This window comes from Pinus tabuliformis, chromosome 4_1 (genome assembly GCF_031772625.1).
Source record: "Pinus tabuliformis cultivar Carrire ecotype Pingquan chromosome 4_1, CPIR1, whole genome shotgun sequence".
In the NCBI taxonomy this organism is placed as follows: domain Eukaryota; kingdom Viridiplantae; phylum Streptophyta; class Pinopsida; order Pinales; family Pinaceae; genus Pinus; species Pinus tabuliformis.
This window is the reverse complement of record NC_142303.1, coordinates 417,240,101-417,260,961: the sequence shown is the minus strand read 5'-3', so window position 1 is coordinate 417,260,961 and position 20,861 is coordinate 417,240,101. Positions and strand designations below refer to the sequence as shown.

At 37.2% G+C, this 20,861-nt stretch overlaps 1 pseudogene; it reads left to right on the top strand.

Annotated features, from left to right (window-relative positions):
• The first annotated feature begins 12,255 nt into the window (after nt 1–12,255).
• On the top strand, nt 12,256–14,998 carry LOC149176083 (trans-cinnamate 4-monooxygenase-like; annotated as a pseudogene).
• The last annotated feature ends 5,863 nt before the right edge of the window (nt 14,999–20,861 follow it).

The window sequence follows — 20,861 nt, the reverse complement described above, 5'->3', positions numbered from 1 at the left end:
TTATTCAAAAATGATAAATACTTTTTATAAATTTTTAAATTTTCAATTTAGAAAGGGAAAAAAATAAAAAATGACAACAACGTTTATAAAATTGTTCTTTAAGAAGTACCTAAACTCTGTGTTATAAAAAAATTAACGTCATGTATTTCTTCAAAAATAGATTAAACTCTTTATATATATATATATATATATAACTACTATAATTTTTTTATATATATATGATAAACACCCTGTCGTGAAGCGCATAATCTATTTTAAATTTTGATGATGAATTTAATTTAGTTAACATTTAACCTTTATAAATGCCTTAATAAAGTTATAGTCAAAGCCAATGTTTTGAATAACAAATAAAAGGTTTATGGAATAAACCAATCATACAACTTGAATTTAAAGTTGGGTAACCCACCTATGACAAAGGATTTGTGACATTGAATCTTATTTCGTTATGAATATTTAACTATTCAAAGGGGCATTGCATTTGTATGACCCGTGGAGATAACTTTTTCACTAGAATTCGTTTAACTATCGCTAATTTTTTTTTGAAATTTGTATTTATTGTTTTAGGTGTGGAGGTTGATTGGTATTTATGTTTGTGTCTGGTTGATGCTAAAGAAGATGGGTGGAATTTTTACAACACTTTCCTAGGACAAAGTATAAAAGAAGACTGTGGAAACATGAGACTGGAATAATTGGGAGAAATTGGGCAGAGTTTGGAGAGTGCAATCAAAATGATCTAGAGTGGGGTTTTCTAGGAAAGAGGCTCTACTATCCATAGGTAGAACCAATTGTCAAGTAGGACTTAGCCAACAAAAAGCACGTTGGACTAGGGGGGAGACGATACTTTGGTTCAAAACGTGCTGCATCATTTAGCTTTGGTTGTTGATATTTATGTCACCATGTGATCCAAATTTAAATATGAATGCAACAAATTACATATATAATCATAAATATAGAGATGCAATAGAAAACCACTTCATTTCATTAATAGAAAAATATTGAACTATGCTTTTAAACAGAATGGAAATAAGATAGCTTGGCAATGGTAGCTTATCTCTGAGAAGAGATGTGGTGGCTACATGTCAACTGAATTCTGTTACAATGAGGTGCAAGGGCCTATTTATTATTGAAAAACATGAGGAATCCCTAAACAACCAAACCCTAACCCCATGAAATGCAACACCAAGATTTTGTGGGCCTCGTTGGGGTTAGTTGGGTAGCTAACTTCCCAGGGTCGTAACTTGGTCATATTATCTCTGTTTGGTGTGTACGATACCTTGTTGGAAAGGTCTCTCCAAGTACTATAGGTTTCGTTACAGGCCCCTCCCTATGGCTATGAGCTTGCAGCCGACCTCAAAAAAACGTTGTTTAGGGGGTCATAACTACTCCGAAAGTTGAGGACCTGAAAGAATGCTAAAATAGTAATGTTGAAATAAACAAGGAAATAGATGAAACTGACTGGAGGATCTAGGTGCAATAGGTGGGTGGCTACCAATATACACCTAGATAATTCCTCCCCCCTTAGGAAGAAATGGTCCCCATTGCATGCAGAGCCTCCATGATGTGGGGAAATTTATGTTGAGCCTTATCCCTAGTGAACCACTTTCCCTGGTGAAGGAGTTAGCCTACTTTGACAACTTGATATAGCTGTATCCTTTGTTGGCTAGTGTTCTTAGTCTATGTGTCCATAATCTTATCAGTTGTGGCATGTTCCATGTAGTCTAGCTTGAGCTCTGTTGGTGTGAGTTGTTCTGCAACGTTAGATGTATCCAACAATGGTGGAAAGCATGGCCGAAGATGGTCTACATTGAACAATGGGTGCAAACCAAGGAACAGTGGCCTGCTGAGCTCGAAGGAATTGTCACTGGCAACCTTGGGGATAGTGTATTGTCCATATCAAAGTGGGTGAAGCTTGCGATGGGTCTAGCGAGGCGCTCCTTTTGCAAATGTAGCCAAACTTTGTTGCCCACCTCGAACTTGTGTGGCACTCAATGCTAATCATGGCACTGCTAGTACTTAGCATTAGCTCTATCTAATATATCATGGAACTACTGGCAGATGTGTTGAATGCACTCAATGAAGTTGTTAGCCCTTTCAGCTTCGGATTAGACATGAGCCGAATCTTCCTTAGTGGTTGCAAATGGCATGGCCACATCAATGGGACATAATGGTTGAAATCCCAGCCCTACATGAAAGGGGCTGTGACATGTTGAGTTGTGGAGAGATCTTTTGTAGATGTGTTGGACATAAGGGAGACTTTCATCGCACGAGCGTGGATGCTTCGAGTTGTACATGCGTAGAATGTGTACAATCATCCTGTTGATAACCTCTGTTTGGCCATCAGTTTGGGGATGGAAAGCCATGGACTTAGTAATTTTTGTATCCAACATCGACGAGAGACTAGACAAAGATGCACTCAAGAATCTGTTGTCCCAATCTGAGACAATGGACTATGGGATCCCAAAGTGTACCCACACTCTCTCAAAGAAGAGCGTAGCAATGGCCTCTATTGTGATACTCTTCTTTCTTGCCTCCATGATGGCCATCTTGGAGTATCTATCGATGACCATGAAAACGCAATCGTTATCGTGCTTAGTAGAAGGAAGGCTCAACACATAATCCATGGAGACAGATTCCCAAGGCCAACTAGGAGTAGGTAGAGGAGTATACATGGCTTACTTCTTGATGGTTGGTTTGGCAATCGCGTAAGTGGTGTAGGATCTAATGTACTTCCCAACATCCTAATGAATTTTTGGCCAATAAAAATACTTCTGCAATACCAACACTGTTTTTTGTACTCTAAAATGTCCAGTGACCCAGTCATAGTGTGCCTCCCAAATCATCTTGGCATGCTCACTTGAAGGAACACAAATTTGTCCCAAGTGGCATAATAGTGCAACCTAAAGATGAAAATTTGAAAATCTCTTCCCTTCCAGGAGTGTCTGGTATGTTGTTCTGAATTATGGATCATTCTTATAAAGATGCGGCCACCCTAAAGTCTCATGCCCATAGGAGACGAGCATAGTGATCAGTGCCATGATCGGTGGTTATCTAAGGAAATCAATGACATTATTGGTGTTGCCCTTCTTATACTTAATGTTCGAATGGAACTATTACAGTTAAGTTGACTATTTCTGATGGTGATCATTCTGCAACTTCCCCTGTGTCTGTATGAACTACAAGGGTTGGTGGTCTATGTGGATGACCGTATCCTTCCCATGAATGTAATGCTTCCATTGATGGCCATCATGCACAATGGAGTACATTTCTTTGTCGTAAGTGGGATACTTTCGGACTATTTCTGAAAGTGCCTCACTGTGGTAAGCCACTAGATGCCCATATTGAGTAAGAACTGCACGAATAACATAGTCAAAGGAATTTGTCTCAATCTCAAATTGTTGTTGCAGGTCTAGTAATGTGAGCATTGGTGTAGAGTAGAGGCGATTCTTAAAATTGGAAAATTCCTGCTATTGGGTTTCAGACCAAAAAAAAATCTTTTGCTCCGCCCTTTGTGACTTGACTTAAAGGCCAAGTGATATTAGAGAACCCCAACATGAACTTGCAGTAGAAATTGGCAAGACCCAAAAAGTTGCGAAGCTCTGTGAGAGTGGTTGGGGCTATCCAATCCCAAATGACTTGTATCTTGGATGGGTCCACATGTACACATTGCTCATCAATGATGTACCCCAGATATTGAACCTGGGTCAGACCAAAAGTGCATTTCTCAAAGATAGCACACAACTTATGTTGTCGCAGGGTTCGAAGGACCTGTCGAATGTGGTGGAGGTGCTCTTCCCAACTTTGGATGAAGATCAAGATGTCATCTAAATACGCCACCACGAATGCATTGGTGAAGGATCGCAAAATATCATCCATTAGCCTCATGAAGGTTGCAGGGGAATTCTTCAATCCGAACGGCATGACCAACCATTCGAAAAGGACCTCCTTGGATTTGAAGGTAGTCTTCCACACATCGAAGGGTTCGATAGGCACCTAGTGATAACCTGACTTCAAGTCAATCTTGTTGAAATATTTGGCCCCCTTGAGGTGGTCTAGAAGGCCATCAATCCACAGGATTGGGTACCTTTTGCATAAAGTGGTCTTGTTCTGTGCCCGATAGTCAATACATAGTCTCCAGGTCCCATCCTTCTTCTGTACCAATACAATCAATCTCACACAAGGTGATGAACTTGGCCTGATGTGCCATTTCTGTAATAGTTCCTGAATCTACCTCTTGATCTCATCATTCTCCATAACAAAGGATCCATAGATCTGTCCATTGGGCAGCGGCGCGCCTAGGTTCAGATCGATGGAGTGCTTGACCTGACAATACAAAGGTAGTCGTGTAGGTGAGGTGAAAATATCCCTGTACTACTCCACGACCTTATCCATTTGTTATTGTTGTGCAGAGGAGCCCTGCCTAGAAGTTGTGGCCACAACCTTCTTCTTTCCCTTAGGGAGAATCATAAGGAAAACAATTTTCCTGGTCTAGGAAATGATCTTACTGCATTTCTTTGTAGTGATCAAAGAGATGGCAGTAGGCGAGGCTACCTCCAATATCCTGTACAACTTATTGGCCAAAGTAATAATCGCAGAGCGAGGTCTAGACTCATATATAACATGTCACTTCCACAAGTATAGTTGTCCTAACAATACATCACAAACTTCGAGAGGATCAACATCACACAGTACCTTATCCATGAAGGGCTTGATGTTATAGGGAAGGCGACACTACAGACTGACACAGAGATCTCATCCATGGTGAAGCCACTCAATGGTGTACGACTGTGGATGTGCTATAGTATTTAGGCCTAGCTGCTTCACAAGCTCCACTGAAATGAGGTTCTTTTGGCTCCCGTTGTCGACAATGAACTACAGTGGAGAACCCTTCACTCACATCTATGAGTGGAAGAGCCATTCCCCCTCCTCTGGATATTTAGGCTCAATATTCTGGATCTTGGTGGTGGCCATGGTGGCAATGAGCTTTGCATGAATGATTTACTTCCCTTTGTTATTCCCCTTATCGGGTTCTGATTTAGAGTCAAAACATGCGTCTGATTCAGAGGCCATCACCTCAGCCACTAGTGACTGTTTGGCCCGACGCTTACTTGTGTTGTGAGAGGAGCTCTTATGGAACTCACACCATTTTCCCGTCTACTTATTTGTATTTCTGGTGTTGTTCTTTTCTTGCGGATTCAGTGGGCTATCTTGGGTAGCCCCGCCTTGGCTCTATCCTTTTCTCTCTGGTTTGGGGGCACCTTTTCCTTGCTTTGGATTCGCAAATTCAAAGTCCTATTTCTTCTGTTTAAACTTCTGCTCAATCTTGACAACATATCAGTACGCCATGTCGAGCGCGAAAATGTCCAGGAACTCCATCTCGTCCTGGATGTACTTGTGTAGACAGTCATGGTACTTGAGTACCAAATATCACTCTATATCCTTGATACCCATGTTTGTGCGAAGGGTATGGAAAATATTTGTGAACCTTGACACATCTTCATCCCTTCCCTATTGTAGCATGGTCCACTTTATGTATTTATCTTCATAGCTCCCGACAGGGTAATATTGTCCCTTGATGGCATCTTGGAAAGAATCCAAAGTGGGCGCGCTTAAAACAACAAGGGTTCACTCTCATCCTTTTGTTCACAGTAGGTTTCCCACCAGTCCTTGACATGCGGGGCGGCTTTGAGAAATGAAAAAAGTAATCTTTTCCCGATTGGAAAACTCATGAACTGAAAAATATCCTTCCAACAGATTTAACCATTTATCTACGGCGTCTGGATCTATCAGGCCCACAAATATGGGAATATCGAAGTTAACTTGTACCTTAAAAGGTGTGGTACTTCCAGAGTGGCTGCTAGATGAAGATGTCTCACCTGTGGGTAGTCGTCAAAGGATTTGGGAAATTTTATCCATTAGCGTGTTCCTTTGTCATTCGAGGGATTCCTCAAGCAACGTTTTGAAAGGATCTCCTACCCCCTCATCTTTCTTTTCTTCTGCCATGGGTAGTCGTCGGGGTTTGCAAGGCATATCTTGCAATGGTTCAACTAGATTGATCCCTAACTCCTTATACCCTGACCTCGTTGGGGATATGCAAAGAAAAATAGAGAAAGAGCGGACTTCTCTAATACCACTGATCTGGACTTAAATGTGAACGCAACAAATTACATATATAATCATAAATACAGAGATGCAGTAGAACAACACTTCATTTCATTACTAGAAAAAGAGTAAACTATGCTTACAAACATAATGGAAATAAGATAGCTCAGTGATGGTAAATTATCTCTTAGAAGAGATGTGGCAGCTACATGCCAACTGAACTATGTTACAATGAGACTTAAGGGCCTATATATTATTGAAAAACATCAGGAAACCCTAAACAACCAAAACCCTAACCCTAGGAGATGTAACACCAAGAGTTTGTGGGCCGTGTTGGGGTTAGTTGGGCAGCCAACCTCCCAGGGTCCTCACTTTGTCATATTATCTCCGTTTACCGCGTACGATACCTTGTTGGAAAGGTCTCTCCGACTACTACAGGTTTTGCTGTAGGCCCCTAGATCACCATGTTGAGGGAGAGAGGCATGGAAAGGAGAGGGTTTGCATATTACGAGAGGAGAGCTTGGAGAGGAAGCTCCATGCTTCAAAATAGAGTGGTAGACTTTTTAGCAAGGTATAAGGTATAGATGCTTATGCAGGTGCAGGAAGAGTTGATCATGTTTGAAGGAGAATCTTCCTCTCAAAGAAAGTCCCTTTCAAACTGAGGTGACCGCAGAGTGGACAAAATGGATTTTGGATACAGGGAACATATGTGGTAGAGCCAACCAATATTTACGGGTTGTATATATCTATTAAAAAACATCATTCCTCCTTAAGCGCATGGTAATAGATAATCAGGAGTATAGAAGAGATATTTGCCAAACCCTGGATCATATGAATGGCCACATGAAGCATTGTGGTTGTAGATTGGAGAAGATAGATTGAAGGCTAACAAGGACAGAGAAATATATTGAAATCCCTCTAGTGGTTTCGAGAATCGCAGTGAACCCAATGGATCCTATTTTAATAGCGCGATTGGACTTGGAACCACTCCTCTAATGGTTTTTATGGAACAAGTTTTTTCTTGTCTTTTTTGTAACAGACTACATATATGGCCAATTAGGCCAATTACCTAGCATAGGATTGTTTGGTGTTAGTTTTTTTTTTAATTTCTAGCTATCTTTATTGTCACTTAGAAGGGTATAATTTTGTTTGTGGTCCAACCTCCCTCGTGAGCGCTCAGAATGAGTATTGTAATTGACTAATGTGAATTTCCTATTTATTAGTCAATAGAATTTCCCTAACCAAAAAATAAATAAATTATGTAGTATCTCAATTTAATATTTAATTTTTTTTTTTGAACAAGGAATTATGAATAAGATTTCTAGCTTTTGAAATTTAAAGTTTGTATTTTCATATAGAAAAAAAAATAAAAAAATAAATGTATACATAAATGTAATAATTTAAATATAACAAATAAACAATCATGGTTTAACATAAACTCACGAAAAACCAAATATAGTTGATTAAATTTAAATATAATTTCATGAGTTTGTCTAACTATTCTATGCTTTGGATTTTTTGGTTGGAATCCAACAAAATATGGCTAGAATGTGGCCAAATAATTTTTGGTCAAATTATTCTTTTTATTCTTTAAAATCCACTTTTGAATGTGTAAATGGATTCAACATAGTGAAAAACCCTTGGGGCACTTGAATACACATAGTTCACAAATCAAACTTGTGATTCCAACAAATTATAACCATAATATATGGTGAGTAAACCTCCAAAGCATAGAACAACTAGACTATCATTAGTTTCATAAAACTTATAAAATACATATACATTCATAATATAAAATAATATTGATTGTACATTTCTAAATAATGATATAATCTTTATTTAAAAAAAGAATATTCCAGTAAAATATTTTTTTCACCCAACTATAACATCTAGTGAAGATATCACTCAAATATGAGTTATGAAACCACAAAAATGAAAAAACAAATTATAAAATTCTAGCCTACTCCACCCAAACCATTTATTATTATGATTAGATAATTTTCGCATTAGGAAACACTCTAAGGATCTCATCCAATGATCAAACAAATATGCAACACTCTTTTATTACCCAACGCAACATAAAATAAAATCTTCCCCTTCTTTACCCAAAATATCTTTGGGGATATTCTTGCCTCCAATGCTCTTTAGTATGAATAAATAGAGCCTAATATGATATGTGTTGTCTAGGATTTAATTGTCTATAAGAGTAATAATTGCCCCCTCAAGCACCCAAAGAGCATTTGGGTAAATCAAATCTAACGTGAGGATTTCTAAATTTAAATTTTATTTGCTTATGCATATTCAACTCTATAAGGGACACGCTACAATTGTATTTATTTATTCGTTTGATTGGTGGTTTGTATTTATTTATTCGTTTGATTGGTGGTTTGTAAATTATGTAGTATTCGTATTTAATATTTTAATTTTAGTTTTAGTTTTTGAATAATAGAGATGGGCTTTAATTTAAGGAACTTTGTGGGAAAATATGAGACTTAATGCTAGCAATTGGATTAGAGGATTTATTTTCCCATGAGCCCAATCCCTCTTTCCTTTTGGTGGAATCCTAGCTCCTCTTATGATTTTGATTACCATGTTGGACCATTATATCATAGCTTGAGTTACCATGTCGAGCTTACCAAAAGATTCATATAAGTATAATAATAATATGATTTTAAGGTCACAACCAACCTAGACACCAAAATGGCGTATGAAACTCCCTTTTTTATGGAACAAATATCCACCAGACATAGTTATTTGAGTATTAGAGTGTACCAAGTTTACATCATCTATTTGTATATCCAATTCACTATTTCGGTGTTGCCTCATACTAACATATTCACATCAACATTTACATATGGTCATTTATTCAATCTACATGGCCAAGGGAATGGTGGAGGCAACGTGGCCAACGAAATGCCTAGGTCGGTAGGTAAGAAAGCCATGCAATTCCTTACGACTTTATTTATTTTATTTTATTTATTTATTTATTTTTATTTATTTATTTACTTCTTCTTCTTCTTCTTCTTTTTGTTTTCTTTTTTCTGACAAATAACTTTAAAACCACATAAAAATTCTCAACAACCAATAAAAAACAAAATTTGATTTTTAAAACAGTTAGAAAATAAATTTTAATTTTTAGAAATTTATTTGAATATGAATCTTTGAAAAAAATTATGAAAACTTTACAAGAGTTTTTGGTTTTAATGGAAGTCAAAATTGTTTTAACAAAACCCAAAAACAACATAACATTGCTTTCCATGGGTATAAGAATTAAATATAGAATATAGTATAACTAGCATAACCTTTTATATATCATAGAAACCCTTGCGTGAAAAGCATAATATATTTTTAAATTTTGATGATGAATTTAATTAATGTCTTAATCAAGTTATAGTCAAACCCAATGTCTTTAAGAACAAGTAAAAGGATTATGGAATAAACCAATCATAAGATTTGAACTTAAAATTGGGTAAACCACCTATGACATGGGATTTTCCACATTGAATCTTATTTCATTATGAATATTTCACTATCTAAAGGGTGCATTGCATTTGTACTACTTATGGAGATAACCTTCTCATGAGAACTCATTCAACTATTGTTGAAATTTGTATTTATTGTTTTGGGTGTGGAGGTTGATTGGTATTTATGTTTGTGGGTGGTATCTCTACAATACTATTCTGGGACGAAGTATAGAGGAATCCTATGACAACAAGAGGTTGAGTATAATTAGGTAAAATTGGGTGGAGTTTGGAGCGTGCAACTAAAGCAAGATGGAGTGGGGTTCTTAGGGAAAGGGCCTCTCCTAGCTAGAGGCAGAACTAATTGTTGGGTAGGACTAGGCTAGTACAAAGAGCATTAGAATAGGGGGAGAGACAATACTCTAGTTCAGAACATACTGCATTGTTTAGCTCTAGTTTTTGATATTGTTGTCATCATGCAAAGGGATTCAAGGAAAGGAGAGAGTCTGCATATTACGAAGAGAGAGATCGAAGAGGAAGAACTAGGCTTAAAAATAGAGTGGAAATATTTGCAGTAAGGTACATGGCACAAATCCTTGTGTAGGTACAAGAAGAGTTGAGAAGGTGTGAAGGACAATCTTCCTCTCAAATAAATTCCATTTTAGACTAAGGTGGTGATAGATTGGACAAATTCGATTGGATTTTGGCTACGGGTAACACACATGTTAAAGATAACCAACATTTGCAGGTTGTAGATCTCTATTGGAAAACAAAATTTATCTTGAAATGCACAGTAAGGGATAATCAAGAATCTAGAAGAGATCTTTTGCAGACCCTCAATCGTATGCATGACCACATGGAAGATTATGATACAAATTGGAGAAGATAGATCATAGATCAAGCAACACCTCATAATCCCTCTAGTGACTACCAAAACCCTACTGGGCCTTATTACAATAGTAGGATTAGACTTGGAACTACTCCCATGATGGTTTTGATTGAACAAGTTTTTGTTGTCTTTTTGTAACTCACTATATATATGGCTAGTTAGGCCAATGTCCTAACATAGGTTTGTTTGGTGTCAGTCCTTTTAATTTCTAGTTGTCTCTATTGTCACCTAGAAAGTTACCTTTTTTTTTTTTCGGTCCAGCCTCCCTTGTGAGAGATCAGAATGACTCTTGTAATAGACTAATGTAACTTCTTGTTTCTTAGTTAATAGAAATTACTTTGCAAAAAAAAAAGTAGTATCTCAATTTAATATTTTAATTTTGCCCCTTTCTTAGTTAATAGAATTTTAAATTTTGAACAAGTAGTTATGAATAGGATTTCTAAATTTTGATATTTAAAGTTGATATTTTCATATATATATATATATGTGTGTGTGTGTGTGTAATAATTGAAATACTAAAAATGAAAAATCATGGTTTAACAAAAGTTCACTAAAAACCAAATAGACTAGACTAAATTTAAATGTAATTTCACGAGGTTGTCTAGCTATCATTCTATGTTTTGGATATTATGGTTGGAATCCAACAAAACTCATGGCTAGAATGTGGAGAAATATTTTTTTATCAAGTTATGTTTTTTTTGTTTAAAATCCATTTTTGAATGTTTATATGGGTTCAACATCCTGAAAGACCCTCAAGACACTTGAATTATAAAGAGATAAAACTTGTGATTCCAATAAATTCTAAATAGAATACATAGTAAAAAACCCTCCAAAACATAGAACAACTAAACTATGACTAATTTCATAAAACATATAAAATACATATATGTTCATAATACAAAATAATATTAATTGTATATTTGTAAGCGATGATAATCCTTAGAAGAAGAAGGATCACAAAGTTAGTGTAAGATCGATTTTCCACCCAACTATCATCATCCAGAAAAGATAACCCTCTAATCTGATATGTGAGGCAGCAAGGGTGAAGCAAACAAGATGTAGAATTCTAACCTCCTCCACCCAAGCCATTTACTCTTGTGATTAGCTAATTTTCTTATTTATGGAGCACTCTACGGATTTCATCCAATGATAAAAACAAGTATGGAACACTTTTCTACTACCATGCACACCATGAATTCCCATTCTTTACTTAGAAGATACTTGGGGATATTCTTCCCTCCATTGTTCTCTAGTATGAGTAAATAGAGCCCACTCTAATATGTGCTTTCTAAGATTCAATTGCATACATAAATAATACTTGGCTCTAAAGCACCCAAATAGAAACAACTACATAATGTTTGAATGATTCCTAACTTTCTGAACAACTTTCTAAGATTCAATTGCCTACAAAAGCAGTATTTAGCTTTCAAGCCCCCAAAAAGCATTTGGGAAAATAAAAGTAGTACTTAGCTTTCAAGCCCCCAAAAAGCATTTGGGAAAATAAACTTTAACATGAGGATCTCTAAAATTCATTTTTTTTTATTCACATTCCACTCTATAAAAGACGCATTTGTATTTATTTATTCATTTTAATGGTGTTATCTAATGGAACTGTATGGATCTTATCTAATGATCAAACGAGTACGGAATTCTTCCACTAGCCCACACACCATAAAGAAAATCTTCCCTTTTCTTTCGTCAACACAGATCCTTGGATATTCTTCCCTCCAATGCTCTTTAGTATGAGTATTTCTTGAATTGCACGAATTGCAGAAGCACTGAATTCTCTTCCAAAAGCATTGCATAATGATAATGATGGAGACGACGAGTGTGGCAAATGTAGAGAAGGGGCTTCTGTCCATTTTCGCTGTAATTGTTGGGGCCATTTTCATATCGAAGCTCAAATCCAAGAAGTTCAAGCTGCCCCCCGGCCCGCTGGCGGTGCCCATCTTCGGGACGATCTCAATCACAAGAACCTGGGGGACCTGGCGAAGAAGTATCGGGAGATCTTTCTGCTGAAGATGGGGCAGAGGAATCTGGTTGTGGTGTCGTCGCCGGAGGTGGCGAAGGAGGTGCTGCACACGCAGGGCGTGGAGTTCGGGTCGCGGACTCGGAACGTGGTGATGGATATATTCACGGGGAAGGGGCAGGACATGGCGTTCTCAGTGTACGGCGATCACTGGCGGAAGATGCGGCGGATCATGACGGTGCCCTTCTTTACCAACAAGGTCGTCCAGCAGTACACATTCGCGAGGGAGGACGAGCTCGGCCGGGCGGTGGACGATATCAAGAAACGACCCGAGGGGATCCTGATCCGGAGGCGCCTTCAACTTGTGAGCGAGGACGACCCGCTCTTTGTACAGGATGATGTTTGACAGGCGCTTCGAGAGCGAGGACGACCGGCTCTTCCTTCGCCTCAAGGCCCTTAATGGCGCAAGGACCGACTTTAACTATGGTGACTTCATTCCCGTACCTAAAGATGTGCAAGGAGGTCAAAGAAAAGAGGCTGTCGCTATTCAAGGATTATTTCATCGATGAGCGGAAGTAAGGATATAGCTTACTCAAAACATGGTGTAAATTGATGTTTTATGTGAAAGGAAAAATTAATTAATTTTATTATAATGCTTAATGGACATGGATATCAGATGCGATGAATAGGCGGAGGGATACTGTTTGATGAAAAAAATCTTGAGCATGATTGCAGGAAATTGGCCGCGAGTTCCAGAAGCTCCAAAGTGACAGGCGAGAAGTGCGGCATAGATCACATCTTGGAAGCTGAGGAGAAGGGCGAAATCAACGAAGACAATGTCCTCTACATCGTCGAGAACATTAATGTTGCAGGTGAATACATACAACATGTTATGTATTTAAATTGAATACATACATATTATTCAAGTGAGAACATTGATGTTGCGGATTGGTTTTGACTGTTTCCATATTGTTGGGTATTTTTCAATGGGAGAAAATACCAAAAACCAAATATTCAAACACACAGAGGCAATGCTTTTTGTGCAGACTAAAAAAATTTCAGTTAGAGACAGAGTATTTCACCACCATAAAACATTCTACTCATTAAAACCTAATGCAAAGAATGAATACCTGATGCAAAGATTTACCACTGTAAAATCCCTTTTATATTCACTGCTGTGAAAGACAACTTACTGCTGTAATAAAAGTTTACTGCTGTAACAGGCTTACAAAAATCGCTCCACCATTTCCTTTATGCACCGCTGTGCAAAACCACACATGGTTTTTCTTACTCCTCTGTTTTTACAATACCACACAAAAACATTACAACCTGTTCCTTATAGTTTCTTCGCACTGCTGTGCAAACATTTCTGGTTCTCATTCGCTGCTGCGAACACACATTGTATTTTCCTCCCATGTGCTATGTATGATAAAAGGTCAACTCTTAAAAACATAGAGCACATTTTTTTTACGTGGCTCATATACATATGAAACTTTAATACAAAACATGCCTATTAAAAACATACAACTAACACACATAAAAAAAACTTTACGTGCCGTAAAAAAAACATAAAACGTATACCATATGGGACATATGCCCATAACCAAAATTAAAGCCCTCCACCAAAAAACTACGAACATCATTAAAGACATTTAATTCCCTTCTCGGCGGTCAACAACAAATCTTGAATTTTACTCCACGCATGAGCTTTAATGTTTGCCGTATGCAGGTTTGGAGCAGCTTCGGACAATCAACGGTTGAAGAAGGTGGAGCAGATCGAACGGCGGATAGCAATATCGGAAAGCCAACATATGCTGAACATTAACACCCGAGAAAATGACGTTGGCTTACGTCAGGGGTGAACCACGCGTCAGCTCTAAAATTTCTCGGGTTCGATCATCGGAAAATCCCTTTTGCCGGAATGTGACCCGAGAGCTCTCCGGCGAGTTTGTTGACCGGTTTCTGGCAGCTGCGTTGAAATTACGATTTCAACACATATCGTAAACAGCCCCGACATTCAGCAGAAGATCCGCGCCAAGTTCGACGCTGTAATCGGGCGGGGTGTCCCCTTGACGGAGCCGGACACTACCAAATTGCCCTAGCTCCAAGCCGTGGTCAAAGAAACCATGGGTGAGCCGGACACTACCAAATTCCCCTGCTTGTGCCTCACATGAACCTTCAGCACGTCAAGCTCTGCGGGTACGACATTCCGACCGAGAGCAAAATCCTGGTGAATGCCTGGTTTCTGGCCAACAATCCCGAGTGGTGGGACAAACCCGACGAGTTTATACCCGAGAGGTTTCTGGGAGATCAGGAGAAGATCGAAGCAAGCATGAACGATTTCAGATTTCTGCCATTTGGCGTTGGAAGGAGTTGCTGCCCTGGAATTATCTTGGCTCTGCCAATCGTGACTCTGGCGCTTGGAAGGCTGGTTCAGAACTTTGAACTTCTGCCTCCTCCGGGGCAATCCAGGGTGGATGTAACGGAGAAAAGAGGTCAATTCAGTGTGCAAATTCTCAACCACTCTGTTATCGTGACCAAACCCATACACTGAAGATATAAAAATCCTTCCCAGTCCGGAGGAGTGCTATTTTTTTTCCTAATTAGGTTTAGATTTTAGGTTGGGGCCAGCTGTATCATACCAATAGGATAATAGTTTTTCACAATTGCAGTGAAATAAAGTGTGGATTTCCAAGGTAAGTTGTCGGTTGTTTTGTGTGTCCAAATGTTGGATGGAAGAACAATATGCCTTACTAGTAAGAAAGATAGTTCTTTGCTGTTCCAACCAAATAAAGTGTAGATTTTGTTTTGTGTGTCTTAATGTTGGATGGAAGAACAATCCACCCCACTAGTGAGAAGATCCTTCTTTACCGTTCCAACCGAATAAAGTGTAGATTTTGTTTTGTGTGCAGAGATATTGGATGGAATAACAATCCACCCCACCATTGAGAAGATCGTTCTTTACCTTTGCAACCCAATAAAGTGTAGATTTTGTTTTGTGTGCCTAGATGTTAAATGGAAGAACAATCCACCCCACCATTAAGAAGATCGTTTTTACCTTTCCCAGACAATAAAGTGGACTTTCATTGTATTTGTAAGATCGTTTTTACCTTTCCCAACTGCTTTCTAGGATTCAATTGTCTTCTATTTAAACTTCTGCTCAATCTTGATAGCATATCAGTACACCATGTCGAGCGAGGAAATGTCTAAGAACTCCATCTCATCCTGGATGTACTTGTGTAGACAGTCATGGTACTTGAGTACCAAATGTCGCTCTGTGTCTTTCATATCCATGTTTGTGCGAAGGGTATGGAAAATATTTGTGAACTTCGACACATCTTGGTCCCTTCCCTATCATAGTGTGCTCCACTTTATGTATTTATCTTCATAGCTCCCGACAGGGTAATATTGTCCCTTGATGGCATCTTGGAAAGAATCCCAAGTGAGCGCGACTGAAAACAACGAGGGTTCACTCACGTCCTTTTTTTCACAGTAGGTTTCCCACTAATCCTTGACATGTGGGGTGGCTTTGAGAAGTGAAAAAGTAATATTTTCCTGATTGGAAAAGTCAAGAACTAAAAAATATCCTTCCAACAAATTTAACCATTTATCTACGACATTTGGATCTATTAGGCCCTCAAATATGGGAATATTGAAGTTAACTTGTACCTTAAAAGGAGTGGTGCTTCTAGAGTGGTTGTTGGATGAAAATGTCTCACCTATGGTTAGTCATCGAAGGATCTGGGAAAAGTTATCCATCATCGCGTTCCTTTGTCATTCGAAGGCTTCCTTGAGCAACATTTTGAAAGGATCTCCTACCCCCTCATCTTTCTTTTCTTTTGCCATGGGAGGTCGCCGGGGTTTACGAGGTTGATATTGCAATGGTTCAACCAGATCAAGCCCTAACTCCTTATACCCTGACCTCGTTTGGGACATGCAAAGAAAACTAGAGAAAGAGCGGACTTTTCTGATACCACTAATCTGAACTTAAACAGGAACGCAACAAATTATAGATATAATCATAAATACAGAGATGTAGTAAAAAAACACTTCATTTCATTAATAGAAAAATACTAAACTATGCTTACAAACATAATGGAAATAACATAGCTCAGTGATGGTAGATTATCTCTTAAAAGAGATGTGGCGGCTACATGCCAACTGAACTGTCTTTCAAAGAGGCTCAAGGGCCTATTTATTATTGAAAATCATCAGGAAACCCTAAACAACAAAAACCCTAACCCCAGGAGATCTAACACCAAGATTTTGTGGGTCCCGTTGGGGTTAGTTGGGCAGCCAACCTCCCGAGGTCATCACTTGGTCGTATTATCTCCATTTACCGCGTACAATACCTTGTTGGAAAGGTCTCTACGAATACTACAGGTTTTGCCGCAGGCCCATAGCCATACCTTGTTGGAAAGGTCTCTACGAATACTACAGGTTTTGCCGTAGGCCCCTGCCTATGGCTATGGGCCTGCAACTGACCTCAAAAGCACGTATTTTAAGGGGTCAAAGTTGCTCCAAAAGTTCAGGACCTGAAAAACTGCTAAAATAGTAAATGCTGAAATAAACAAGGAAACAGATGAAACTGACTGAGGGTCTAGGTGGAATGGGTGGGTGGCCACTAATATCCACCTGAATCACCATGTTGAGGGAGAGAGGCATGGAAAGGAAAGGGTTTGCATATTATGAGAAGAAAGCTTGGAGAGGAAGCTCAATGCTTCAAAATAGAGTGGCAAGCTTTTCAGCAAGGTACCGAGTATAGATTCTTATGTAGGTGCAGGAAGAGTTGATCAGGTTTGAAGGGGAGGCTTCCTCTCAAAGAAAATCCCTTTCAGACTGAGGTGGTGGCAGAGTGGACAAAATGGGTTCGGATACAGGAAGAAGATGTGGTAGAGCCAACCAATATATACAAGTTGTATATCTTTATCAACAAATAACATTCCTCCTTAAGCACACACTAATAGATAATCAGGAGTATAGAAGAGATATTTGGAAAACCCTGGATCATATGAATTGCCACATGAAGCATTGTTGTTGTAGACTGGAGAAGATAAATTGAAGGCTAACAAGGATGGAGCAATATGTTGGAATCCCTCCGGTGGTTTCGAGAATCATAGTGCACCCAATGGATCCTATTTTAATAGCTGATTAGACTTGGAACCACTCCTCTAATGGTTTTATGGAACAAGTTTCTTCTTGTCTTTTTTGTAACAGACTACATATATGGCCAATGAGGCCAATTACCTAGCATAGGATTGTTTGGTGTTATTTTTTTTTAATTTCTAGCTATCTTTACTGTCACTTAGAAGGGTGCAATTTTGTTTGTGGTTCAACCTCCCTCGTGAGCACTCAGACTGAGTATTGTAATTCATAGATGTAATTTCGTATTTATTAGTCAATAGAATTTACCTGACCAAAAAATAAATAAATTATGTAGTATCCCAATTTAATATTTAATATTTTATTTTTGAACAAGGAATTATGAATAGGATTTCTAGATTTTCAAATTTAAAGTTTATATTTTCATATAGAAAAAAAAAATAGAAAAAAATGTATACATAAATGTAATAATTGAAATATAAAAAATAAACAATCATGGTTTAACCTAAACTCACGAAAAACCAAATACAGTTGATTAAATTTAAATATAATTTCATGAGTTTGTCTAACTATTCTATGCTTTGGATTTTTTGGTTGGAATCCAACAAAATATGGCTAGAATGTAGCCAAATAATTTTTGGTCAATTTATGTTTTCTATTCTTTAAAATCCTCTTTTGAATGAATAAATGGATTCAACATCCTGAAAAACCCTTGGGGCACTTGAATATGCAGAGTTCACAAATCAAACTTCTAATTCCAACAAATTATAACCATAATATATGATGAGAAAACCTCCAAAGCATAGAACAACTAGACTACCATTATTTTCATCAAATGTATAAAATACATATACATTCATAATATAAACTAATATTGATTGTACATTTCTAAACAATGATATAAACCTTATTTTTTAAGAGAATAATGTTTTGGAATTTTGTTGTGTAAGATCAATTTTCCACCGAACTATAACATCTAATGAAAATATCACTCAAATATCAGCTATGAGGCCACAAAGGTAACGAAAATAAGTTATAGAGTTCTAGCCTACTCTACCCAAATCATTTATTATTGTGATTAGATGACATACCCAAACCATTTATTATTGTGATTCCATAATTTTCTCATTATGGAACATTCTACGGATCTCTTCCAATGATCAAACAATTATAAAATGCTCTTTTACTACCCAACGCAACATAAATAAAATCTTCCCCTTCTTTACCCAAAATATCTTGGGGATATTCTTGCCTCCAATGCTCTTTAGTAATGAGTAAATAGAGCCTAATATGATATGTGCTTTTTTTAGGATTTAGGATTTAATTCTCTGTAAGAGCAACAATTGCCCCTCAAGCACCCAAAGAGCATTTGCGTAAATCAACTCTAACGTGAGGATTTCTAAATATACATTTCATTTGCTTATGCATATTCCACTGTATAAGGGACATGCTACAATTGTATTTATTTAATTGTTTGATTGGTGGTTTGTAAATTATGTAGTATTCGTATTTAATATTTTAATTTTAGTTTTTGAACGTGTAATTCTTTTCAAATTTCGGTATTTAAAGTATATATTTTTATTAAAGGAATGTATGCATAAGTGTAACAATTGAAATAAAATTTTATAGTATGAATATTTGAAGAGTCAATAATCTGAGGAGGATGAATATTTCTTGAAAATTGTGTGTTGTCATTTATATGTCTGGTGTTTTGGGTGAACATTTAACCCATTTTTAGGGACATTAAGCTTTTCTGATGAGAACACACAAAATTTCATGTCCCTGAAGATGGGTGAAGTGTTCACCTGAAACGTCATACATATCAATGACAACACAAAATTTTCTAGAAGTATTCATGCTCATAAACAAATTAAACAATCATGGTTTAACATGAATACACTTGATTAAGTTTAAATATTATTTCATGAGGTTGTCTAACTATTTTATGTTTTGGAGTTTTTGGTTGGAATGGAAAAACATGGCTACAATTTGGCCAAACATTTTTTGGGAAATTATTCTTTTTATGTTGTTTAAAATTTATTTTTGAATGTATAAATGGATTCAACATCTTGAAATCCCCCCTCGCGAAATCGAATTATGCATAGTTTGCAAATTTAACGATAATATATGGTCGAAAAACCTTCAAAGCATAGAACAAATAGACTACGACTAATTTCATAAAACATATACATGCATATATAAATAATCATAATATAAAATAATATTAATTGTATATTTATAAACAATGATATAATCATTATTTTTTAAGAGAACAAGGTCAAGGAAGTTTGTTGTGTAAGATCGATTTCCAGACAACCATTTGCATCCAATGAAGAAAATATTGAATTATCAGGCTACAAGGGTGAGGCAAACAAGTTGTAGAGTTCTAGCTTACTCCACCAAATCCATTTACTCTTGTGATTGGCTACTTTTATCATTATGGAGCACTATATGGATGTCATCCAATGACCAAACAAGTATGGAACTCTCTTCCACAAGCCCACACACCATATATAAAATATTTGGGATATTATTCCCTCGAGTGCTCTTTATTATGAGTAAATAGAGCCCAATATGATATGTAATTTCTAGGATTCAATTGTCTGCAAGAGTAATACTCGGTTCTCAAGTACGCAAAGAGAAACACATAGAAAATGTGTGAATGATTCCTAACTTTCCCAACCTCTATGCTCATTTATGGTCATCTATCTTTCATCTTAAGGTCTATAATTTTTTCATCATAGTGCTAATTTTGTCATTTTCAAGTTGATTCATGGCTAGCAATGGAAAATAATACACAAGAAATCTAGCACATGAACATGAGAAAAGTAGAATAAAAACTAGAGTTAATGGATTGAATGACATTATGGATCAGAATAATAATTTTAATAGAAGGAGTGTAAGACTCTTATGCTTCCATATGATGATCGCGTATATAACTATATGAGAATACTTCCCCACCAAACTCATACATGCATTCATTGATTAGTTTATAAATTAATAGAGATGGGCTCTAATTTAAGGAACTTTGTGGGAAAATATGAGACTTAATGCTAGCATTTGGATTAGAGGATTTATCTTCCCATGGGCCCAATCCATCTTCCTCGTTGGTGGAATCCTAGCCCCTCTTATGCTTTTGATTACCATGTTGGACCATTATATCATAGCTTGAGTTACCATGTCAAGCTTACCAAAAAAATCATAAAAGTATAATAATATTATTATTTAAGGTCACAACCAACCTAGATACCAAAATGGTGTATGAAATTGCCTTCTTTATGGAACAAAGATCCACCTAGACATAGTTATTTGAGTATTAGAGTGTGTCGAGCTTACATCA